Source organism: Giraffa tippelskirchi, chromosome 3 (assembly GCF_054371585.1).
Source record: "Giraffa tippelskirchi isolate mGirTip1 chromosome 3, T2T-mGirTip1v1.2.pri, whole genome shotgun sequence".
Taxonomy (NCBI): Eukaryota; Metazoa; Chordata; class Mammalia; order Artiodactyla; family Giraffidae; genus Giraffa; species Giraffa tippelskirchi.
In genome coordinates, this window is record NC_137277.1 from 33,988,146 (window position 1) to 34,014,324 (window position 26,179).

General features: G+C 48.2%; 1 protein-coding gene across 9 annotated transcripts in view; it reads left to right on the plus strand.

Moving 5' to 3' along the window:
* GAS7 (growth arrest specific 7) overlaps positions 1-26,179 on the plus strand; it is a 203,031-nt gene that overhangs the window by 62,318 nt on the left and 114,534 nt on the right. The gene's annotated exons all lie outside the window — the stretch shown is intronic.

Consider the following 26,179-nt stretch of genomic DNA (forward strand, 5'->3'; position numbering starts at 1 on the left):
TCTCTAGGTCCATCCACGTAGATGAAGCTTTCTTTTCAAGACCGAGTGTTATATGCAGGCACAATGGGACTGTTGTAACTGCCTGGGATGGCTCGCTTCCCTGTGGTATCAAGTGTATTCCATAGAGCAAGCGTGTAGTGTTAGAGGATTCACTTCATGCCTGACCATCCAACTTGGCCACCTGAGGAAGAATACTGGGGGAGGATTAAATTGGAAGAGGAATTAAGAATTCCAATTCGTCCCTCACTTCCAGCCTCCACACGGAGAGAGGCTGGCTGCCTCTGCCAAATCCACTTCAGGCCAGTGGAAAGATGCCCCTCTCAGGTCACTTGACACTGTGACCCAGTTTAAACTTCTCACCAGCCAGAGACGCAAAGTCCCCGCCTGCTCCGGCTGCACCCTTCAGCCTGTGTAGTGGTTGGAAACCTAGCAGGGCTTTCTGCATCACCTTTCCTGGAGCTCCGCGGGAATCCTGGCTTTGCAGGGGCTGGTGGGGCAGGCACTGTTTGGTAAACAGGGGCGGGACTGGGGGAGAGGGGGAACTGGACGGGCGGGTCCCTGACTCCCTCTGCTTTTTTCCAATGACTCACAGGCTGTGATGCTGAAAGGGGCCTCTGGGATAGATCATCTGCTCCAGCAGGCTTATTTCACAAGCGTGATTTCAGAAACAGGGCTCAGGGATGGTCCCAGAGCAGTGTATAGGGAGGGGGGAGGGGGACCCAGGAGGGGGACCCATCACTCGTGTCCACTCATGTCCACTCCCAGGGCCACGTGTGCCCCTCACATAACCTTTTTTGATTTTATTTATTAAGACCCTGATGCTGGGAAAGATTGAAGGCAAAAGGAGAAGAGAGCGGCGGAGGATGAGATGGTTAGATAGCATCACCTACTCAATGGACATGAATTTGGGCAAACTCCAGGAGATAGTGGGGGACAGAGGAGTCTGGTATGCTGCAGTTCATGGGGTCGCAGAGTCGGACCCAACTTAGGACTGAACAACATCAACACACATATATATATGGCAGGGATGGGGTGGGAATGGAGTTTGGTTTTGGACATGTTGAATTTGAGGTGTCAGTGGCCTGTGTTTCTGAAGCAGAATGTAGTTTATCAGATTTCCTTGGTAGTCCAGTGGTTAAGAATCTGCTTGCCAATGCAGGAGACTTGGGTTCAATCCCTGGGTCAGGAAGATCCCCTAGAGGAGAAAATGGCAACCCACTCCAGTGTTCTTGCCTGGAAAAGCCCATGGACAGAGGAGCCTGGCATGTCTACAGTCCATGGGGTCGCAGAGAGTCCATGGGGACACGACTTAGCAACTAAACAACAAGATTCTGTATTCTCAGAATAGAGGGTAACAGGAGTTGCTATTTTCAATGAGGTCGACAGGAAGGGTTTCCCGTTGTGAACATTTGAACAGAGATCTGAATAAAATCAGGGAACAAACCTGTGGGGTCTGAGAAGTGTGTGTCTGTGGGGTGGGGAGGAGAACGTGTGGGCCAAGAGTGGACAGACCCTCCATTGGTTCTGGAATAGAGGGAGATAGGAAGGTGGGAAAGATTTGACTGGAGGCATGACATGATTTCTTTTAAAGACTGAGATGAAATTCATCAAACCTACAATTAACCTTTTAAACTGTAAAATTCACTGATGCGTAAGTGTATTTGCAATATTGTGTGACCATCTCCTCAGTCTAGTCCCAAAACATCTTCAGCAACCCCAAAGGAGATCTTGTACCCTTAAACACTCATTGCCCATCCCCCCATCCCCTCCTCCCCTCTTGAAGCTCATGGTCTTTAAAGAGTTTTTTTTAACTATCATCTTTCTCTGACTGGTGGGAGGAGTTTCTTTTGGCTTTAAGGTAGGAATGGTGCTTGCCTTGAGCAGGTGGCTTGTTTTATCCTAAGGACACAGAGGACCCTTTAGCCAAACACATTTCCCTCTTTGCTCTGGCTGCAAAGCTCCATGCCAGATTTGGGGGCCACCCCTTCTAGTACAGAGAGATTGGACTGGAGAGGTCCCTGACCACAGCCAGACCTCATTTTTCCTGCTCCAATTTTCTCTATCCACTTTGGCGCTCCCAGGGTCTGGATCAGGGAAACGGGTCGTGGGAACTTTCACTAATTCTCTCCCCTCCACTCCATCCTCCCAGCTTCTCCTCATCCTGAAATCAGACGTGCTACACTTGACCTCCCTGCTCCGGGGTTTTGTGCCCACACCACGTGTCCCCCCCGCTGCCAGCATGGAAATCAACAGCTCCAGAAATAGCAAGCGTGGCAGCCTGCCCTGGGTCATTAAGGGTGATTTATTTCTCTGTTAGAGATGCCGAACTGGGTGAGGATTTACCTTGAGTCCCTTCATTGCGCCGGGCTGAGCCTTGTGAAAAGAGGCTCAGTAATTAGGGCCGCGTGGAGCCTCCCTCAGCCCGGCCTTTGCGGGTTTAATGAGAGTCGGCCGGAGGCCAGGGAGCTTCATGTTGGCACACGTGGTCCCCTTCTCCTGAACCCTCAATTGTCTCAACTTAGGGGTCCAGAGTACCGGACTGTTAAGAGGTGAGGAGGTTGCCAGCAGCTGGTTTCCCTGGGATCTTGTACCCCTGCTCCATCCTCCTTCCGACCCCAGCCCACCTTCTCGGTGCCCCTAACAGAGCCTCAGTTTCACTGGCTCAGTGATGTATTCTCCCCCACTCTTTTTTTTTTTTTTTAAGGCAGCACAAGCCTCTCCTTCACTCTCTTTAATGTTACTGAAATTGTACCTAGTGCAGTTGCACCTTGACAGTGAGGTGGGGGACGTCTGCTCTGGGTGAAGCCCCAGCCTCCCTTTTGACCCAGCACATCAGGATGTTATTCTCTCCCCTCCTTCTGGGTATACTCCCTAACAGGCGGATGCATTTCTTATTTTCAATTATTTCCTTATTAGAGGATGCTTAGGGGCCTGGGGGGAGGGCTTCCCTAGTGCCTCAGGAATAAAGAATCCCCCTGTCAATGCAGGAGACACCGGTTCAATCCCTGGGTCAGGAAGATCCCCTGGAGGAGGAAATGGCAACCCACTCCAGTATTCTTGCCTGGGAAATCCCATGGACAGAGGAGCCTCGTAGGCTACAGTCCATGGGGTTGCAAAGAGTCGGACACATCTGAGCGACTGAACACCATCACGTCATCAGGGGCCTGTGGATTTCAGAACTTCAGGGGCCTCAGACTTCAGCCCTTCTTCCATTTCTGAGCTGTAAAGGGGTTGTCGTTTCTGAGCTCAGCGGTGGTGGGCTGACTGCCTTCTGAGACCTTAGGCTTGCTGACTCCATCTTCTTCACAATGATGAAGGCTTTGAAACTGTTTGAGGGAGTTGTTCAGAAAGGCCTTTTCATTGTTTCATTCATTCATCATCCATCATGATTCAGTGAATCTTTATTGGATGTCTTCAGTGTGCAAGGCATGTCTGCTGGGTGCAGTGTAGACACCTGGCCCCCTGCATCCCAGGGACCAACAAGCTCATTGCCAAGCAGGGACAAGTCCATGCCAAGCTCCAGCATCAGCCTTTTCTGGCAAGTGTTGCTGACATGGTGATGATGCTTAGTGCCTCTCAAAAAGCATCCTGGCCTACTTCTTCCCTGGTGATCCCATCTTCTGGGAGACATGTGCCTGCTCAGCAGAAATCAGGGCAGTTTGTGTATACAACACCCTCCACACACACAAACACATGCCACCCAGGGAGGCCAGGCCGAGCTCCCTCTGCTGTCTGGACAGGTGGGATGTTTCCTTCATGGATAGTTTCCTTTGTGAGTTTTCCCATGCATACCTGAGCCTCGTAATGAACTCTCCTAAAACTAAGTGGGAATCACAGTTGTTCCCTCTGTCTAGAGGGTTGGGGGAAACCTTTCGTGTAACTGTTCCCTGTATCTGCTGGTGCCTTGGGGAGGTCCTTTGTTAAATTGACAGAACCATTTTTAGTTACTTGGGAGCCACTGAAGGTTTTCCAGGTTGGTCTGAGGGGATCCTTGTAGCTTCTAGGCCTCCTCTGCCTGCAAAGGCCTCTGGCACTGGGATCTCTTGGGAATCTATGCTACAGCTCTTAACCTCTCACTCCATGCCCCCATCTGTTCTATAGTTTAAGTAGCTTCGATGCATGCTGAGATCATGCCTGACCCCCTAGCAGGATCTCTCAGTGCACCCATCAGGATCCATGATGAAGCTTTGGTCTGAAACTGGATTTCTGCACCAACTACAGTTCTTACCGATTTCATCAGCTTATGCAACCTGAGTTGATTCACTTTTCCCATCATGTTTAGTGGGCTTCCCTGGTGACTCAGATGATAAAGAATCTGCCTGCAATGCGGGAGACCCAGGTTCGATCCCTGGGTTGGGAAGATCCCCTAGAGAAGGGAATGGCAACCCACCCCCAGTATTCTTGCCTGGAGAATTCCATGGACAGAGGAGCCTGGCAGGCTGCAGGCCATGGGGTCACAAAGAGTCAGACACGACTGAGCATCTAACACTTGGTTTTAAATGAAACTCTGCTCCTATCCCCTCTGTTCAGAGAGCCCAGAACAAACTCAGGTTCCTGATGATGATTTGAGAGCAGGGACGGTGCCAGGTATTGCAAATGCTGTGCCAAAGCCAAGGAAACGTGATCCCTGCTCTCAGAGCCTCAGAGGGACACGCTGAGACCCTGTTTACCCGTCCTCCCTGCTGCAGAGTGTAAGCATTCTCAGCTGATTAGCTAATGACTTAGGACTTGGCTAGTGCGATGCCAAAAACGTGAGTCACTCACTTACAGGTATGGGCAGCAGTGCGCATGCTCCGTTGCCATGGGAACATGAACATGTATTCATCTCCAAGCAGAAAGAATTTACTTCCACTCTTCAGGGATGTGGATACTTCTCACATTGTTCCCCAGGCACGTCTGTTCTCCCTTCATCCCATCACCCCATCCACTGTGACGCTTCCCTTGGTGAATGTCATGACCCAGTGTATGCATTGCCCCACCCCCAGCCCTTCTACTTTGTGGGTGCAGCCAACATCCCATTGTGCCTCCGATACCCAAGTTGAAGTCCCAGTGACCTAATTGTAAAGCAGGAGAAGCAGGAATGTTTTCTTGAGGCCAGGCAGCCTGATGAGGTGACAGGAGTCAGGCTTTAAAGTTTGAATAGATTTGGCTCAGGTTCTGGCGCTGTCACTTATGAGCTGTATAACCTTGAAAAAATATTTTTCTTCCTCTTTAGTGTCCTCATAGATAAAGGGGGGTTAATCCCTATGTTGGACTTCCTGGGTGGCTCAGTGGTAAAGAATCCGCCTGCAGTTCAGGAAGCACGGAGTTCAATCCCTGGGTCAGGAAGATCCCCTGGAGAAGGGAATGGCTACCCACTCCAGTATTCTTGCCTAGAGAATTCCATGGACAGAGAAGCCTGGCAGGCTGCAGTCCATAGGATCACTAAGGGTCGGACACAACTTAGCAACTAAACACCACCACCGCCATCAATAAATCCGTGTATTACCAGGTTGTGGGAAGGATGAAATTAAAGCATGTCAGTGTGCTTCGTGCATCACTCAGTACATTTTCTTATTCTGTGCCCCAGCACCCTGGAGGGGATTGAAGCAGTGACGCTGAGGACCCTGAGGCATTACCTCTGGCTTCCCAGGTGGCGCTAGTGGTAAAGAACCCATCTGTCATTGCAGGAGACTTAAGAGACACAGGTTCTATCCCTGGGTCAGGAAAATCCACTGGAGGAGGAAATGGCAACCCACTCCAGTATTCTTGCCTGGAGAATCCAATGGACAGTGGAGCCTGGCAGGCTGTAATCCATAGGGTTGCACAGAGTTGGACACTGCTGAAGTGACTGAGCACGCCACGCCCAGGGACATCCTGGAGAATTCAGAACTCTGGACTGTGGGCTTCGCCTACCTTATGCTGGTTGGGTGATGTGTCACACGGGGTACTTTGGTCGCAAACTTCAGAAAGCAATTCTTCTATGTTAGCAAAGTGAAATTTATTGCAAAGATTCTGGAAGCTCACAGAATGGACAGGAGTCTGGGGATATCTTCTGAAAGCAGATAGAAACCAAGATGCTTAGCTGTGTGGGGCCAGGAGGTAGGATTGATAGGAATAATCTTAGAGTGAACAGAGTGTGGTCAGGTGTGCTTGGTTGTTAAGGGGGAGCCCCGTTCGTCTCTCCAGGTGTCAGCGGAGAGCATCTGGTGGCAAGCACACCTTTGCCCTATGAAAGAGGAAGGAACTCCCACTGGCACCCCTTAGGGCTTATAGAGGGAGGGCTGGCACCTGGATTCAGAGGTCCATGGAGAAAGTACCTAGTAGGAGTGCCTTTTTTTCCTAAAAAAAAAAAAAAAAGAGTGCAATGGTGTTAAGGTTTGGGTAAAGGACACTTGGCAGCTTAAGCAACAAATGTCTGCAGCAGTGATCTTGGACAAATCTCACTGCTTTCCTGAAAATGAGAGACTTGAACTTGATAATCTCAAAGGACCCTTGGGTTTCTAATAGGACTGCTGCAGTGATGAAATAGCTTTCCACTAGAAAGGATAGGATTTAGCATTAGGAGCCTTCTTAGTTCTTTGTTTTTCTCCTGAAGCCTCCTGCTCTGCAAGATATGCAGTTAATGACCAGTGTTTTCTAAAACCCACTTAGTTTTAACCAAAAAAAGAAGTTATAACATATGTATCTACTATATCCCTATTTTAAAAATCAACTATAATTTATATATTTTACAATAAAGTATATAATTTACCATAAGTGTATCATGAGAAAAGTGAAAGTGTTAGTTGCTCAGTCGTATCCGAGTCTTTGCAACCTCATGGAATGTAGCCCATCAGGCTCCTCTGTGTATGGAATTCTCTAGACAAGAATATTGGAGTGGGTTGCCATGCCCTTCTCCAGGGGATCTTCCCAACCCAGGGATGGAACCCGGGTCTCCTGCTTTGCTTCTCCTGACTTCCCTGGTGGCTCAGACAGTAAAGAGTCCGCCTGCAATGCGGGCGTTCCATCTCTGGGTCGGGAAGATCCCCTGGAGGAGGAAATGGCAACCCACTTCAGTGTTCTTGCCTGGAAAATCCCGTGGACAGAGGAACCTGGTGGGCTACCATCCATCAGGGTCACAAAGAATCAGACATGACTGAGTGACTAAGCACAGCATTGCAGGCAGATTATTTACTGTCTGAGCCACCAGAGAAGCCCAAATATATCATAATTTACCATAAATAAATGTACTGTAAGCCATTATTTACCATAAAATAAAATTCACCCATTCTCACAGTATAGGTCAGTGACTTGACAAATATATACACCTGTGTAACTGCCACTCCAATTGAAGTCTGCAACATGGTTCTGAAAAGTTCTCTCCTAACCTTTTGCAATCAGTTTCTCTCCTCTTCATCTCCTGAGGTCACCTATAATTTCGACCCTATAGGTTAGTTTTGCCTGTTTTAGGATTTCATAGAAACGAATCGTGTGGTTTGTACCCTTGAATCTGGCTTCCTTGAATAGGATAAGGTCTGAGATTTAGCCATATTGTATCAGTTGTTGATTCCGTTTTATTGCTTAGTAGAATTTCATTGGTTGACCATACTCCTAGAACCAAACTTAACCCATTTGTCAATTGATGGACATTTGGGATGTTTCCAGCTTAATTCTCCGAACTTTTGTATGTAAGTTTTTCAGATATGTTTTCATTTCTCTGGTGTAAATACATAGGAGTGAAATTGTTGGATCATATGGTAAATGTATGTTTATATAAGAAATGACAAAACTAGTTTCTGCACTTCACTCATCACTCACAGCAACATATGAGCTTTCAATTGTCCTAGTTCCTTGCCAAGATTTTCTTTTAACATTCTAGTGAGTATGAAGTAGTTATTGCGCTTTCAACTTGTGTTTTCCTGATGGTTAATGATGTTGAACATTTTTCCTGTGCTTATCACCATCTCTGGATTCAACAGGTATCAACACTTGCCAAACGTCAGTTAGAAATACCACATTCAGTTCAGTCGCTCAGTCATGTCCAATTCTTTGCGACCCCATGGACTGCAGCACCCCAGGCTTCACTGTCCATCATCATCTCCCAGAGCTTGCTCAAACTCAAGTCCATCAAGTCGGTGATGCCATCCAACCATCTCATCCTCTGTCGTCCTCTTCTCCTCCCACCTTCAATCTTTCCCAGCATCAGGGTCTTTTCCAAGGTGTCAGTTCTTCACATCAGGTGGCCAAAGTATTGGAGTTTCAGCTTCAACATCAGTCCTTCCAATGAATATTCAGGACTGATTTCCTTTAGGATGGACTGGTTGGATCTCCTTGCAGTCCAAGGGACTCTCAAGAGTCTTCTCCAACGCCACAGTTCAAAAGCATCAATTCTTCCATGCCCAGCTTTCTTTATAGTCCAACTCTCACATCCATACATGACTACTGGAAAAACCATAACTCTGACTAGATGGACCTTTGTTTGCAAAGTAATGTCTCTGCTTTTTAATATGCTGTCTAGGTTGGTCATAGCTTTTCTTTCAAGGAGCAAGTGTCTTTTAATTTCATGGCTGCAGTCACCATCTGCAGTGATTTTGGAGTCCAAGAAAATAAAGTCTGTCATTGTTTCCATTGTTTCTCCATCTTTCTGCCATAGAGTAATGGGACCGGAAGCCATGATCTTCGTTTTTTGAATGTTGAGTTTTAAGCCAGCTTTTTCACTCTGTTCTTTCACTTTCATCAAGAGGCTCTTTAGTTCCTTTTCACTTTCTGCCATAGGGTGGTGTCATCTGCGAATCTGAGGTTATTGAAATCTCTTCCGGCAATCTTGATTCCAGCTTGTGCTTTCTCCAGCCCAGTATTTCACATGATGTACTCTGCATGTAAGTTAAATAAGCAGGGTGACAATAACACATTACTCAGCATTAAAAAAAAAAAAAAATCCCACATGTTCCTCCAGTTCTATTCCCCTTTCTCTTTGTCTCTGCAGAGGTAACCACTCTTCTGTGGTTGGTGCCTCTTTTCCATGAAGATGTTCAAAATTTTTATTACCATGTATACATCTACAGGGGCTTCCCTAGTGGCTCAGCAGTAAAGAATCCACCTGCCAATGCAGAAGACATGGATTTGATCCCTGGATCAAGAATATCCCCTGGAGGAGGAAATGGCAAGCCACTCTAGTATCCTTGCCTGGGAAATCCTACGGATAGAGGAGCCTGGCGGTCACAAAGAATCGGACATGACTGAGGGACTAAACCACAACAACAGCATGCATCTGCAGTAACATTTACTAATGTCTTATGTCTTTTGATACTTACATGAAATGTAGTTCTCTTGGTGGGATTGGCTTTCTTCACGCATGTTTTTGAAGTTTATCCAAGTCAGTATATGTAGACCTGGTTCATTTTTCTAGCACAGGCATATCTCATAGTTGATTCCTGTGGGTGGACTTTTTAGATTATTAGAAACAACTGTACATTTCTCCTTGTGCACTTCTGTGAGTATTCCTCGGAAGCAGATGGATACCTAGAAGGAGATTATCTGGGTCTCAGTATGTACCTTGGGATTTTGCCACTTGGGATTTTGTGTTTTTCAAAGAGGTTTTGCAAATATACACATAATGCTACCCGCAGAGTATACAATATCCACTCCCCTTGCCAAGGCAGCACACTTATTTTTGCCATCTGAACGTGTGAAATATTGCACCTCAGATTTAACTTGTGTTTGTTTACCCTTCATTGCTAATGAGGTTGTGTATATTTTCATGTGTGTATTTGCTTTCAGATTTCCTCTCCTATGCATATCCTATTCACACCCTGCTCACTTTTCCATCATGCTGTCATTTAAGCCTTGTTTTTTCTTATTTTTTTAAATGGTATATTTTGTCATGTGGCATTTTTAAATTGTAATCTAGTCAAATGCATGTATTAACTGCCTAGACTGTGCTTTTTATCTCTTATTTAGGAAAACTTTTCTTTATTGAGGGCATAAGATGGTTCGCCCATCCCCAGAATTTGCTAATGTGTATTTAGGATTTTTATACCTGTGCTCTGTGAGGTTAAGAGGTGGTAGGCTTTTAATTCTTACATTGTTTTTCTTTGAAGATTGGTGTCAGAGTATTCTAAAAGGAATTGATTGTTTTTCTCTCTGTTTCTGGTAGAGATGGTGTAAGTGTTGCCTTTTCCTTAAAGGTTTAAGAGAACTTTGTCAGTAAAACCACATAAACCCATTATCGTTTTTTAAGGTAGATTGTAGACCGCAGAATCGATTCCTTTGAAGTTAATAGATCTACTCAGGTTTTCTATTTCCTCTTGAGTCAACTTGAACTTTTTCTGAAAAATGATCAGTGGCAGGAGATAGCAAAAAGTCAGGTGGTTCCGGGACTTGTGAGAAAACAGCACCTTCTGCCAACTCAAATTCCAGACGCCTAGGTCGGCTGAGGAGATCAAAGTGAAAGCACTGCAGGGTTTTGTATTATTCAGAAGGAGGAAAGAGTTATCTATTAACTGTAGGCTTGAAGTCAAGTATACATGTAAAAAATGTCAGTGTAACCACCTAAGTAGTATAAATAGACTCTATAAATACCAGGTTTGTGGGGTTGGAGGGAAAATAAAGAAAATGCAATCCATCCAACAGAATGCAAGCAGGAGGGAGCAGAAACCACAAAGCAAAAAGCCTGGTAAATAGAAACCATGTCATTACGATGGCCTGCAGGCAGCATCTCCTCCTAAGATGCCTTTCTGGACCCCTCGGTTTTTCCGCTTAGCACTGTACCCATCCGTCACTCTGTGCCATGACTGCCCGTCTGCCATCTTTCTCTCTTTACAAAAGGCAAACTCTTCCCAGGACCTGACTGGGTCATATATCTGCTGCTTCTCGGTGCCTGACATATAGTAGGTGCCCACTCGGTGTTTGAACGAGCCTGGCAAACAATTTAATAAGTAAGTGAACAGATGGGCAAATAAATCTGGAAAGGTTACTCTATCAAGTTCAGTGGCTGTGGGAAGACATTTTAATCAGCGATTGCCTTGGTTGATCTGTGAGTGGGGAACCGAGGAAGTAGCTGGAGCCATGGATTTGACCGGGGAGCGGGGCTGGGATTCAGCGTGAGATGCCTAAACGGGAAAAAAAGTGAAAGTGTTACTCGCTCAATCTTGTCCAGCTGTTTGCGACACCATGGACTGTAGCCTACCAGGCTCCTCCGTCCATGGAATTCTCCAGGCAAGAATACTGGATTGGGTAGCCATTCCCTTCTCCAGAGGATCTTCCCACTTCTGGGATCTAACCTGGATCTCTTACATTGCAGGTGGATTCTTTACTGTCTGAGCCTAGATTGAAACCACCTCTAAAGTCTTCGCTCAGCTGTCTGTGTGGCTGTTACACGTGGTTAGTGCCTTGAGAGGTACCTTGTGCAGCCGACAAAGAGCCTCTGCTGCAAATTAGAGCTTCCCAAACATGAACCAGAGCACAGATCACCTGGGGCGCTTAGCAGAAAGCCGATTTTGATGCAGGAGGTCAAGGGAGGGTCCTGGATGCTGTGTTCCTAACCAGCTCACTGTGGCTGGTGTGTGGACTGGGCTTTTTGGAGCAAGGGTTCATGCTGTCATCTTGTCATCTACACCTTGGCTTTCCCCAGGGCCTCGGGGACAACAGAGGAACTCTAGACTTAGAGAACAGGCTCAAATGAAAACCATTCTGACTTCCAGGATTGTTACCAGTGACCGTGAAAGAGCCCAGCCCACGCTGGCTGGGGAGGGGTGTCAGCTAGCCTCAAGCTGTGTTTCATCCTCTTCCCCATTTTCCTGTTTCTCAGGCTGAGCCACTGGGCCTGTTAGGACACGTCGTCGGATCCTGGGAAGCCCTCGTCTTTGTGATTCACATGTCACTTGTCACTCTTCTCCGGCCCTGCCACACTTAATCTGAGCAATCAAAACCCCATTTCCTTGCCTCATTCCTGCGAGCCTTCGCCTTGCTGTCACTCAGGTCCCCGGCCAGGGAGGGTCTCCTAAATCTCCATTTTGCTGCCCGCCTTGGGCGAGACTACATCACTCTGCACATTTGGAATGATAACGCAGACTGGGAACTGTGACACCCTGACAACCAGCTCACTTCTTTTTAGCCCCTCTCCCCCTTTTTAGAGAAATGGCACAAAACCAGTGGGTAGGTAAGCCAGTAATGCACCAGTCCTAGGCCCAGACAATCCATGCATGTTGGCCCGTCTCCAAGCCTCTGTCCACAGCTCTCCCCGCCCCAAACTTCCCTGCTGGGAAGAGGTCCACTCTTTTCTTTGCCTTATACTCATTATCCACTCCTATGGATCCAGAAGGCTGGTGGACAGAAAGATCATTCTATCAGTAAGTGATGGAACCTGGGGTTTCTCTGGGCATGGGCTACCTCCAGGACTTTACAGGAAGGGTATTTTAAGCCAAAAGAACCTCTTACCCAGCAGGAAAATCGAAACTTGAATGCCTTTGGGGCTGTTCCCAGACCATGGGCAGAAGAACCCTCCCCACCTGCTTCTCTAGCACACTTCTGGTCCTCAGCGAGCTTCGGCCTTTGGCTTTTCCCAGGTTGGGCAGAGGTGACCACGCCGGCCAGCATTGCTGCTGTGGAACAGATGATAGTCAAAGCAGGCTGCATGCTGGCTTTGTGTCCTGGGGCCCCAGCCTTTCCTATTATTAACCTTGGCTGAACAAGCTGTAGACCAGGCAGTGTCTGCTGCCAGCCCCCGTGAGGCAGGTGGTGGCCACAGAGACATCCAAGCAGCTCTGTTGACGGCATGTTAGAATCACCTTTGAGCTTGCAAGGCAGCCATCTCCAGGTGTCTCCCTGAGACATCCTGTTTCATGGGCCAGGGGATTCCTGGGCATGCAGGTGGCTATAAAGCTCCCAGATGGGGAATTCCCTGGTGGCCACTCTCCCTGCCATGACCCTGATTGAGGAACCGAGATCCCATAAGCTGTGCAGCGCAGCCAAAAATTAAAAAAAAAAAAAACAACCTCCCGGGTGATTTTCATGGGCAGCCAGGCTGAAAACCACTGTTTTTGAGGATGACGGGGAAGATGGCAATGTTTGTCTTCATCCTGTCAGGACAGTTTTTGTATAGCCCTGTTGAATTTTCATGAGATGACTGCACTATTTTTTTCATGGGAGATTTCCTGGGTTTTATAGGTAGGCCCCTGACCTGCAGGCTAAGCTGTCACCTCTCTGACACAAACACCTGTTGGGCTGGGCCCCACCTCTCCAGCTGTTCTCTGTTCACAGGCTGTTCTCTGCACATGTGGGGGAGTAATCTGCCTGCGGCTGTTTCCTATTCTTGTTCTTGGCTTCAGACTCCGAGCCCAGCTCCACAGAAATAATGTTACTGAGCGCAGTCTCTGGGCACTTCCCACTACCCCATAACAACCCTACGGGGTTTGTATGATTTTTGATCCTATGTCTCAGATGTGGAAAGTCATTTGGCCAGGGGGATGGTGGAGCCAGGACTTGAATCTGGGTCTGTTTTCCTCATCAGCCCAAGCTCTCAGCCATCCCCACTGCCCTTCTGTGCCTGGAGTTCCTTGGTGCCTTCCTGCCTGCTGCCTCTGGATGGTTTCTGAGTGGGACCCTCTGTTTCTGATTGGATGGCTCCTTGAAGCCTGTGGTTGGGTTGGACCGGAAGATCATGTGGTGTTGGGGATGTGGGAATCGGGGATGTTGTCCCCTGTTTGAGAAAAAAGGCACATTTCCAACTTCAGAATGCTCCCCTCATCCTGGACCAACCCCCACATCCCAGATCATGACTTGCCTGTGAGAGACCCTCTGCCTCTCCCTCCCAGACCCTCATGATTTAGGAAATTGGCCAGAGGCACAGCATCTCTGGTGGCATTTTCTCTCCCCAAGGCCAGACTAGTAGCCAAGGCCAGCTGAATGGAGCCCAGGGGAGCAGAAACTAAGGATGAGGGGGAACAGGGGCCCAGGCTCGGAGCAGAAGGGGCACCTGCCCCAAGTGGGTGCTGATGTTGTGTGACTCCTGGGCACAGTGGCCGCAGAGGCTGGAGAACAGATGAGCCAGTGGGGCAGGGAGGAGCTGTAAAATGCCTTGGGATGTGGGATGGGGCGTGGGGCAGACAGGGAACCAGCCAGCAGCGCCTTCTTCCCTGCTGCCTGGCAGTGAGGCAGACGGGGCAGGTTCCTATAGCACGTAGGGTAACTGTGTAGTGTGTTCCAGAAGACTGGGCAAAGGTGGGTCTCAGTGGTCCTCAGGCAAGACTTTCCGAACCATTAAATCACAAAAGGAGAAGTGTTTTTTCCTTTTGCAGTGCTCTCAATTAAGGAGAGTTTAGGGTGGTGCTGGGTGAGAACAGGCCTCGGCAGGTAGTACTGTCTAGTTATGACTGAGTAGCATTGCTTGTTTTTTTTGTTGCAGTTATTTTTGTGCTGTAGATTTCTGGCAGATGTTACTAGTTTTCCATTCAGAGAATACTATTAAGATTTTCTGAGAAATAAAATGTGTTTGTTTTTTTTTTTTAAGTAAAGAAAGGAGTCAACTAAAAATATTAAGGAAACAAGAGTGGTATGATGTCATGCCAAAAATGATAGTGAAAGATGAGCTCCCAAGGGAAGCTGGATATGGGGAGTTCAAGGTCACCAGCTCTAGGGTCAAATAGACCATGGCTCACACCCATTAAAATGGGATCTTGGGCAAGTCATTGCATGCCTGTAAGCTATAGTTGACACCGTTGTAAACCATGAATATTATATTAAATAAGCTCGCGTGTGTCACATGCTGGGCCCAGTGCCTGACATAGAGAGTGATAGTAAGTGGTGGTGATTATAAGAAGTGCTCATCGGTGTGAAATATTGCAGTTGCAGGCCAGTGTTCCTGGGAGAAAAGTGCTGTCAGTGAGCACAGGCCAACCATGGGCCAGCACGCTTTGTGAGGGAGTGAGCTCTCCATCAGCACAAGGGTTTTAGAGGCTTGTCGCCTGCCTAGGGGTCAGTGGCAGGAATCTGCCACTGAATGGGCCAGCCAGACAGCAGGGGAGGTCCCTTTTAAGGAACATTCTATATCCAGTGTGGAGAAACCGTTAACAGAGCCAGCCTAGGACTGCTCTCCTTACAGAGCTTGCTTGCAGTGTTGGTCTTTGGCTGATGTCACTTGGATCTAGGGAGGGTTCCCACCGTTCCAGAAATGATAAAGGTGGCTCTTATGGAAACTGTTCGTTCAAACATTGTGGTTCATACTGAGCACCTGCTTTCCTTCTGGGTGTCTGGGGTTTTGCTGTGTATCAGGCAGAGGACGCCTATGGGACCATGGGTGCGTGCTCAGTCGCTCGGTTGTCTCTGACTCATTGCGACCCCTTGGACTGTAGCCCACCAGGCTCCTCTGTCCATGGAACTTCCCAGGCAAGAATACTGGAGTTCCATTTCCTTTTCCAGGGGATCTTGCTGACCCACAGATCAAACCTGCGTCTCTTGCATTGGCAGGTGGATTCTTTACCTCTGAGCCACCAGGGAAGCCCGCCTGTGGGACCAGTCCCTGATCAAGCCCCAGAGCTCTGAGTCTCTGAGCATCCCTGGTGGACACACTTCCTACCCACCACAGCTGGACAAATTCAGTGCATCTCGTGTGGCTGCTCCGGGAGGAGACTCCTGCAAGCTTGCACCTGGTTTCCTCAGGGCCTGGCCCCCCTTTATTGATTTTTCTTTTTTTGTATCCTTGTGTTATAATAAATCATGGCTACATACTGGTTCGGGGAGTCCTCCTAGTGAATAACCAGACCTGGGTGGTCTTGAGAACCCTGACACAGCTGGTCTCTGCCTTCCAGTCAGAGGAGAACCTGGCTCCTTCGGCCCTTGAGGGAAGGGGTGTAGGGGTGCTGATGCTGCTCTGGGATGAGCTTGCCTATCAAGAGTGTGTTGGGGGGCTGCCCCTCTCGGTCCTGGTGTGATTTCACTGAGCTGCTCATGAAGCAGCTTAAGAGGTTTGGGAGGAGCTAGTGGGTCTTTTCACGTGAGGCCTCAGTCTCAGCCATGGGGCGTATGACATTCTGAAGGACAGATCACAGGCCCAGACTAGTTTGTGCAGAAGTGACCAAGGTCAAGACCAAGACCAAGTGACCAAGGTTGTTTGGTACAGATAGTGTCAGAGACATTACACCCCGGCTCTTTACAGAATGTGAGGTGACCACACCTCCGAGTCAAGATTATGGGATATTGCTATCAGCTTCTCTCAGTTACAGAGGTGGCCGTCTCCTAGTTGGGGGTCTCTCTAACAACTTCTGGGGATGGTTTCTTATCTCTGATCAAGCCCCCTGCCCCCAGCCAGGGCAGAGCAGGGCGTGCAGTGTCCAAGCTGTATTCTCAAAAAACTGTCACCAACTGGAGAGTGACAGACATTCTGGCTTGGTGCTGGTTGGGTGAGTGGCCTGGTTATTCTGTGTGGGTCTCCACGGAGCTTTTCAGCCAGAAGTAAGCTGGTGGGGGCGGGGGCAGTAGTCTGCATGGAGGAGTGAAGGGGAGGCATTTGGTGACCTGCAAGGAGGCAAAGTGGATCATGGCTGCCCATGCAGAATGACAGGGACCACGCAGTCCTTATGTGCTAGTTGTGTGTGGGTTTCCATGAGAGGCCTTAAAATGAGTGTGGTGCTATTTAAAAATGGATCTCTTAGCCTGCCCAGGCCATCCTGTGCACCCTGTAAGGGACCACCTTGAGTATTGTCAGTGTTACAGGAATGCCTACGATTTGGGGAGCTTCCCTGGTGGCTCATTGGTAAAGAATATGCCTGCCAAGCAGAAGTTTCAGTTTCAATCCCTGGATTGGGAAGATCCCCTAGAGGAGGGCATGGCAACCCACTCCAGTATCTTGCCTGGAGAATCCCATAGACAGAGGAGCCTGGTGGGCTATGGTCCATGGGGTCACGAAGAGTTGGACACAACTTAGCGACTAAACAATAACAACACTTTGGGGAACCCCACCTTGCTTTACCAGCCAGGTCAGCAGACCGCAAAGGAAGCTCAAAAGTTTGGTTTTGATCTGGGCGTTTCCATGGAGATGTGGGTGTGTCCTGACCCAGCTACCCACGTTGTGAGGGCAGCTTCCAGTTGGGAAGGGGGACCTTCCCCAGTTGCTCGAGTCCTCTTGGGGACTGGCAGTGGCCAGACACACCACTTAGATCCGAGTCCACCCACGTACTCTTGTAGGTGTGACCAGCCTCTGTTCTCCCCACAGTGGGAGTCGGGGGGGGGTCACTCCAGAAGCAAGCCTCCCCCACCCAGCTGGGGAGCACCTGCGGTCTACAGGTCTGGTTCTTTCCAGTGGGTGGTCTTTCCCTTCCTTTTCTCTGGTGCTAGGGCCCCCTTGACAGCAAGTACAGGCCAGAATCACTGCAGCTGTAAGAAACAGCCCAGCTGGATGTGGCTTCCTTCACACATCACACTCTCATTTTCCCTCCTTTCTTCCTGCTTCTGGTACAAAGGGGATGCCTTCCCCCACCCCACCACAACCCTCCCACTCACTGGGGACATTGGGGTACTTGTGGGGTGTATTCTAATTAGCCTCACCTTGATCTGAGATCATATTACATTTTATACCCCAGCAGACAGCCCCCTGACTCCAGCTCCCCAAAATGTCCCTGGACAGACCTCATTTGGGGGTGCAAGCCGCACTCGGCCGTGCCTGGCATTCTGCTCTCTGCGTGTCTTCTACTCTGACTCTCTTTTAAAGACTCTCCGGTTATTTCTTCTCCCAGTGCCACTCGGCCTGCTCAGAAGTTCCCCGCCGTTTTGTGGAGCCCAGCCGGGCAGGCCCTGTGAGGCCTAGGAGGTGTGAACCGTGACGTGTTTTGTCCACATTCACATGATGGTCTGACTCGGCCACTATGAGGGGAGACAGCTGAGAATGGCTCCTAAAAGTGTGTCCACATTCAAATCCCCAGACCCTGGGAATGTTACCTGATTTGGGAGAAGGGTCTTTGCAGATGTGACTAAGTTAAGGATTTTAAAATGAGATTATTCCGGATTATCCAGATGGCCCTAAATGCAGTGCTGGATGTCCTTATTAGAAGGAGGTAGAAGGAGATGCTACTGTGCCCAGAAGAAGAGGAATCTGACCAGGGAGGCAGAGACTGGAGTGATGTGGCCACAAGCCAAGGGAGACTGGCAGCCACCAGGTGGAAGAGGCAAGAACTAGATTCTCCCCTAGAACTTCCAGAGGGAACGTGGCCCTGCCAAAAACCTTGATTTCAGTTCAGTCATACAGATTTTGGACTTCTGGCCTCCAGAACTGAGAGAATATATATATATACTTCTGTTGTTTTATGCTACCAAATCTATGGTAATTTTTTGCAGTGGCCATAGGAAACTAATATGGAGAATATTTGGGAATGCATGTCTCATTGGAAGAAAACTTTACCATGATAGAAGGGGCTGAATCTCTCATACTCTCTGCTCTGTGTTCATTAGATTTTGTTGCTGTTGATATTATGCCCTGGCCTGTGCTGAGAAGATGTTAGGCATAAATCTTTCTATTGCATCTTATAGAAATGCCACTCAAATTGGCATCAGACAAAAAGGGAATTTATAGTTTGGTGTAACTGAAGAAGTCCCAAAATGTCAGCTTCAGGCATGGTTTAATCAAGCTCCTTACACAGTATCAGCAATCTGTTGTCTTTCTCTCCCTACTCCACCATCTCTTCTCTCTGTCCCTTACCAGCTCTTTTTTCTTCTGTGTGGCTTCTATACTCAGGAGGTTTTTCCTATAGGGTGTCAAGATGACCACCGGCAGCTTCACGTTTACATTAAAACTGCTTCATCTCCCCAGTAGTTCCAACTAAAATCCAGGAATTGAGCGTCTCAGTCACCTGCCCACTCCAGAGCTAATCACTGTGGCCTGGGGGATGTAGACTATGCTCCTTAGAGAGGTGAGGGCCACATGTCTCCACAAACCATGATGATGGGGTGGGGGAAAGATGCACCCCCAAAAGAAAATCAAGGCACTCTCAGCAGAAGTAGAGGTGTGTTGGGGGCAGGCACACCTAGCAGATAACTGTCACAAGTTGCTTCTGGTTTGGTGTTTCCTGGAGATGTAGGATGAGGTTGGAGCCCAGGGTGGTTTCCAGGTCCCTAGATTACTGTGCTTGGAGATACCAGGTCATCCCTTTGAGGCTTTCCCTCTGCCACAAAAATCCAAATGTGAAAACAGACACTCACATCCCCACATGTCACAGGAGATGGAGATGCTGACCCCAGAGGTCCTGAAAGGAGGGGATTGGATGAGGGAGCCAAGAAGCTTTGTGTCCAGCAGCGGCAGCTGCTTACATTAGAAAATCCCATTATCAAAGTGTCTTTGAACTTCTGTTGGCATTTACATGACTAATGTTCGATCTGGTGAAAGCCATGCTTGGAAAAGGGAAGTGGGGGTGGGTGCTCCCACCACAACGGGGCTCTCTCTTTGGCAACGGTCCATGGAGGGAGGTGACTCATTGTGGGGACTGAACCACAGAGGGGCTCCTGCAGCCGCATGAAGACTGCATCCCTCTCTGCCCCTATGAGGTGGGAGCCCTGGGGCCCGGGTCCAGAAGGAGGCGTTTGTCAGGGGGACTGCTCAGTGGTTGAGCTGTGCTGGGTGGCGGTCAGGAAGCTGCCACGCTGAGCAGGTGAGAGGAGAGGTGACTCACTAAGAGGTCTGGAGCCAGCTCTGCAAGTTCAGCAAGTTTCTACTGAATGCATAGAGCTTTGGGACCATCGTAGAGTCAAGAAATCATAAGTTGAAGTCAACAAAAGTCACATAAGCCAGGGACCATCTGTGCTTCCAGAACCTACCTCCAGGCTTGTGGTAGAGAGCAAATGAGTGAACGTACATAAACTGATGAGGACATTGAGCCACACTGTGTCCTGTTATGTGTTTATTGTTGTGGTTGTAATCATCTGAAAAGGAAGATGGCTTTTCACCTGCCTCCAGTGTTGGTTTGCCTATTCAATGAGATAATGTTCATCCATGTTTGGAGCAAGCCTTATTGTTCTCCCTTCAATAGAGTTAAGCTCCTTGTGGGCAAGGCCCTTCTGTCTTGGCTGCTGTGGTTTCCAGGTCTAGATGGTGTCTCAAGCATAGTAGAAGCATGACAGGTGGTTGCAGGACAGACAGGTGGACACGCATAGTGTGTTGTGTGGCCAACACCTTGGCGCAAGGGGTCCTGAGCGCCCGGGTATCTCACTCATGGGGCTGGCTTCACTAGAGCTGGTGTTTTGCGTGCTTTGGGGCAGAGATGGTGGCTTTGGCAGAAAATGCTGGATAATTGCCACAGAGACATTAAATAAGCACTAGGTATGGAGCAGAGAGCAGGGGATTGTCTGGGCTGCAGGACATGGGGACATATAGGTGGGCACACGTACCCACGCCAGGTGCCACCGTGCCTCTGCTTATCATTTTGATGGAGGTGGGAGGGAGTAGGGACTCCTTTGTCTGAATGACAAAAAAAGTGGGGTTCACAGGCCCTGCCTGTCCCTGCCAGGGAATTGCCAGGAAACCATCACCAACTCGATCTCTGCTGCTGCTTCTTGACCCACTCTGGGAGACCCAGCCGGTGAATGGCCCAGGGGGTAAGACGGAAGTTGCCTGTGCAGTGGAGCATCCTTTCTGACCTTTTTGGTCTACAGGGCTGGACGGGGCCTCCTGCACCTCTCCAGGCTGCCCCAGCAGCTGTGGTTTCACCCATGCCAGGCTTCCCTGGCTACCCACAGGAGCCCAGGGGCTGGAGGGCTTTTGGTGTGGGGACTGAGACCTCTGGGTCATTAAGTATTCTCATCAGCTGCTGGCGGCTCAGCCCTCCTGGGACAGAGGAGAGAGGGCATGGGGGTGTGAGCACTTCTGGATTGCTAATTCAGGGATTTCTGAGACCAAACAGGATACCAGACAGCAAAGCAGAATTAGTCATGTTATTTGAAGTTGTTTATGTAAAGAGATTTGAATGATCTATGTCCACTGTGTTCTTGGGCCTTCAGTGGGCAGGATGCATTTTATTTGTTTTTAAAGCCTGTATATATCTCAAAAAAGAATCATTTGAGAATGATTTTGGAACACATAATCTACTTTAAAATATTTAACAGAATGGTAAGTGTTCCTCCTTCATCGTGAGTCACAGCTTCTCTGTGACCTCCTAAGGTCCAGTGGTTGGTCTCTCCATGGAAATGGACTTGAGTCAGTGTCACTGGGAACCTGGTCAGTGTTAGGCTGTACCAGAGTTTCTCAGCCTCGCCACTACTGGCATTTGGGGATTTGGGGATGAAGAGTTCCTGGTTGTGGGCTGGGGGGTTCTGTGCATTGTAGGATGTTTAGTAGCATCGCTGGCCTCTACTCACTGGATGCCAGTGGTTGGCACAATCATGCCACCCACCAGATGTCCACAGCCTCCGTCCCTGGAACCTGTGAGTGTATTAGGTCACATGGTCCAGGGAATTGAAGTTGCAGATGGAATTAAGATCGCAAATCACACCTTGTCTTATGTCCCCGGATATGTTCCAGTGTCTCCCCGTTTATAGTCTGTGGGAACTTGAATAGAATTTGTATCCCATTACCATGTGAGAGTTGTTTAAATCTTGATTATATTGAATCGGGTCTCAGTGCTTTTCAGGTCTACTGTACCTTTCTGTCTATTCATTCTATTAATTTTTGAGAGTTTGAAATGCCAACTAAAAAATCTTAATTTATCTACTTAAAATAATAATTGTTATATATAGTGGAACTATATGTAACCTTGTTCTGTATTTTCCAAGTCTCCTGTACATGTGTTATCATATTTTCATAATGAAAAAAGATTAAAGCAAGAAAATAAAAAAGATTGCACAGCAGTTGACCTGGAGGTGAGTAGTTTGGATTATCTAGGTAGGCCCCAATATAATCACTAGGGTCCTTATTAGTGGAAGAGGACGAAAGAGAGAAAAACCAGGGAACTTCCTTGGCGGTCCAGTGGTTAAAACTCTCTGTTTCCAATGCAGGGGGTGAGGGTTGGATCCTTTTTCAGGGAATCGAGATCCCATATACTGCTCACTACCTGCCCGACCCCCCCATCAAAAAAAAAAAGAAACCAAAGCGATCAGGGGCTTCCCTGGTGGCTCAGATGGTAAAGAATCTTCCTGCAATGTGGGAGACATAAAGGTGTGAGTTCAATCGCTGGGTTGGGAAGATCCCCTGGAGAACGGCGTGGCTACCCACTCTAGTACCCTTACCTGAAGAATCCCATGGAGAGAGGAGCCTGGCGTTCTACAGTCCATAGGGTCGCAAAGAGTTGGACATGACTGAGCAACTAACACTTTCATTTTTCAGAGAGATACAAGCAGCATGAAGAAGACTCGATTCACCATTACTAGCTTTGAAAACGGAGGAAGGGGCCAGGAGCCAAGAAATACAAGTGGCTTCTAGAAGCTGAAAATTAAGACAAGTAAACAGATTCTTCCCTAAAACCTCCATAAGGAACATGGTCCTGCCGACACCCTGGCTCTAGCCCAGTGAGACCCGTTTCTGAAATACAGAACTCTAAGATTAAATTTGTGTCCCCTTAAGCTACTGAGTTTGTGGGCATTTGTCAGGAGAGCAATAGGGAACTGATACTCCTGCCGGTCGCTCCTACCCCCATCATGACAACCAGTAAATGTCCCCAGACGTTGCCAGATGTCCCCCAAATCGCCCCAATTCAGAAACACTGGCTACGCAAACCACCATGCTGTTTCCCTAGAAACTAGGGAAGAGCTTCTCTGCTCTGTGATGAGAATGAGGCCAGGAGTGGGTGCACCCAGCACGATTGGCTATATACCCAGCACGGTTCTTTCTGGGAGGAAGGGACCAGTGGTGTAAAAGAGGGCAGGGGTGAGGCTTCCCAGGTAGCTCAGCTGGTAAAGGACCTGCCTGCAATGTGGGAGAACTGGGTTCAATCCCTGGGTTGGGAAGATCCCCTGCAGGAGGGCATGGCAACCCACTCCAGAATTCTTGCCTGGAGAATCCCCATGGACAGAGGAGCCTGAGAGGCTACAGTGCGTGGGGTCACAAAGAGTCGGACACAACTGAGCGACTAAGCACGGTGGGGGCCACAGCTGCTCCCCCTAACCCCTCCCCGAGGCTCCTGGTGCTGTCACCAGTGGCAGAGTATGCTTGTGCATGTTTGTACAAAACTAGAAAAGCAGTTGAACTATCTTCAACTGCACCATAAAAGAGAATGTAAAAACTCAGTAAATGTGAGCTGGAGCGGCCTTGCTCATAGAGTCCTCGGTGAGGAGGACCAGCACGCTGGGTGCCCCTGGCACTGTTTGTGGGCATTGTGGGTGGGGAGGAGAGGCCAGGGAGCCCAGCCTGTGCTGGGGGCCACCAAACCCGGGCTCTGGGCCAGACACTCAGACCCCGTGTTCCTTCCCCCTAACCCCGATGCTGTAATTCTGTTTATTTTGCCGACTACGAAGTCCATATGGTTCTGATTTTGCCTTTGTGATCCGTCATCTCTGCGTGGCTTTGGAGCCAGGGTCCATATGAAGTGGCTTTGAAGTTGTCCTTCTGGGGTAAGTGGGACGTGGTGCCTTTCCAGGGTTTGACTGGGGCGGTGCTCCAGGAATTGAGATTAGGAGGTGGGTGGCCAGGTCAGAAGGGAAGAGTGTTTGCAGAGCCTGCGGTGATGTGTGCAGCCCAGGGCCCCTCCCTGGTCCTCCCAGCTCCTCCCAAGATTGAGGTCACAGTGACTCCTTCCAGGCATCCCAACAGGACACGTGATTCCATGTCAGTTAGAGCCATGGCCCCTGCTTCTCCCTGCAAGGCAACAGCTGGCCTGGGGGCAGAATAAAGGCAGAGATGGGGAGAGGGGGAAAAGAGGAAGAGTCAGTGAGCAAGGAGGAGGTGGAAAAAGATGTCTGCATCTGTACTTTAGACATTAAAGGGCTGGATGGATCTGTGATGAACTGGCCTTAGCTGGATCTAATGGATGTGTGGAGGCCAGTGGTCCCCAAATTTCAGCATGCATTAGAATCATTCACCCCAAAGGCTTGTCAGAAATGGACTGTGGGGCCCCACCCCCAGAATTTATGATTCAGGAGGGCTGGGTTGATACCCCAAAGTTTACACTCATGATCAGATTCCCAGGTGATGCTGCTGCTCCAGGTCCAAGGTGGAGAACCATTCGTCTAGAACAAGAAGAGGCTCTTTGTAATTAAAAGCAGTATCAATAACTAATAGTTCTCAGGACTCTACAGTTTATTGGTGAGGGCCCTTCCCTTTTTAAAATTATTTTACTTATAAAAGATAATTTTCAGGTATACAGCATAGCAATTCAATATTTTTATAGATATAAATATTCCATTTGAAGTTAATACAAAATAATGGCCATATTTCCCTATGCTGTACACTATATCTTTGTTGCTTGGGAGGAGCCCACTTTTGATCTGTTCTATGAGAAGACAGCATCATTGTCTGTGGGTTTCTTTTTTTTTCTTTTTCAACATGAAAGTTACATGTATTTTAGTTTTTTCTGGAAAATAAGATTGACCTTTTTGTATATACAGTTCTGTGAATTTTAACATATGTTATAGACTTACGTAACCACCACCTAAGCCAAGATATAGAAGAGCTTCATCACTCTAAGATCTCCCCTCCTACCCTCCCTTTGCATTCATACCCTCTCTGACCTAACCCTTCATGGGTCATCCATCCTTGTACAGTAGTTTTGTCTTTTTGAGAATATCATACAAATGAAATCATACAACAGGTAGCCTTTTGAGACTGGCTTCTTAATATCTATGAGATGGATCCAGGTTGTGGGATATATCAATAGTTTGTTCCTTTGTGTTGGTGAGTAATATTCCATTGCATGGATGTTCCATAGTTTTTTCTTTAGTACCTGTTGAGATCTTTTGGGTTGTTGGCAGTTTGGGGTTTTTATGAATAAAGCTGCTATGAACGTTTGTGTACAAGACTTGGTGTAGACCTATATTTTAATTTCTTTGGGGTACATGCCTAGGAGTGGAATTGCTGGGTCATCTGGTAAGTATATGTTTAACTTTATAGGAAACTGCTGAACTGCTCTCCAGAGTGGCTGTACCATTTTGCACTCCCACCAGCAATGGATGAGATTTCCAGTTGCTCTGCATCCATGCCAGCACTTGATATTGTCCATCTTTTAAATTTTAGTCATTGCAGATCATGTCTGATTTTGAAATATGTAATCATGTCTCAGAAAGGCTCAGAGAGTTATCTAAGGCCCCTCAGCTCTTGGTGGCTCCTTGAATAACAGAATACATACCTTTTGACTTAATGGCCATGAGTATTCTGGGGAGTGGCTGTGCTGAACAGCGCTGGTGGAGGGTTATTCCACATGCCATACCAGGAACCAGGAGCTCCTGTGTGAGATGGGGGCTGTATCAGGGCTTGTGTGGCAGGGTTAAGGCATATGTCCAGGGACTAAGGAAACAAGGAAAGTAAAAAAAAGGAAGTAAGAAAGGAGACAAAACGCACATCCTAGAATTGCAGAGGTAGGAGGGACTAAGCTGCTTCTCCTGTCCCTTGCTGCTGGTGCTGCTAAGTCACTTCAGTCGTGTCCGACTCTGTGCGACCCCATAGACGGCAGCCCACCAGGCTCCGCTGTCCCTGGGATTCTCCAGGCAAGAATACTGGAGTGGGTTGCCATTTCCTTCTCCAGTGCATGAAAGGGAAAAGTGAAAGTGAAGTCGCTCAGTCGTGTCTGACTCTTAGCGACCCCACGGACTGTAGCCTACCAGGCTCCTCCATCCATGGAGGAGTACTTTCCAGGCAAGAGTACTGGAGTAGGGTGCCATTGCCTTCTCTCTCCAGTCCCTTATCCCCCCCTTATTTTTTCTTTTTAATTTTTATGGTGGCTCAGTGGTAAAGAATCCACCTTACCAATGCAGGAGACACAGGAGACATGAGTTTGATCCCTGGGTCAGGAAGATCCCTGGAAGAGGAATTGCAACCCACCAGTATTCTTGCCTGAAAAATCCCATGGGCAGAGGCGCCTGGTGGGCTACATTCCATGGAGTCACAAAGAGTCAAATGCTACTGAGGACACACATAATTGACTTACAGTGTTGTGTTAGTTTCTGGTGTACAGTAAAGTGAATCGGTTATACATACACATCTGTCCACTCTGTTTTATCCATATAGACCATTACAGAATATTGAATAGAGTTCCCAGTGTTATACAATAGGTCCTTACTAGTTACCAATTTTACATGTAGTAGTGTGCCCCCT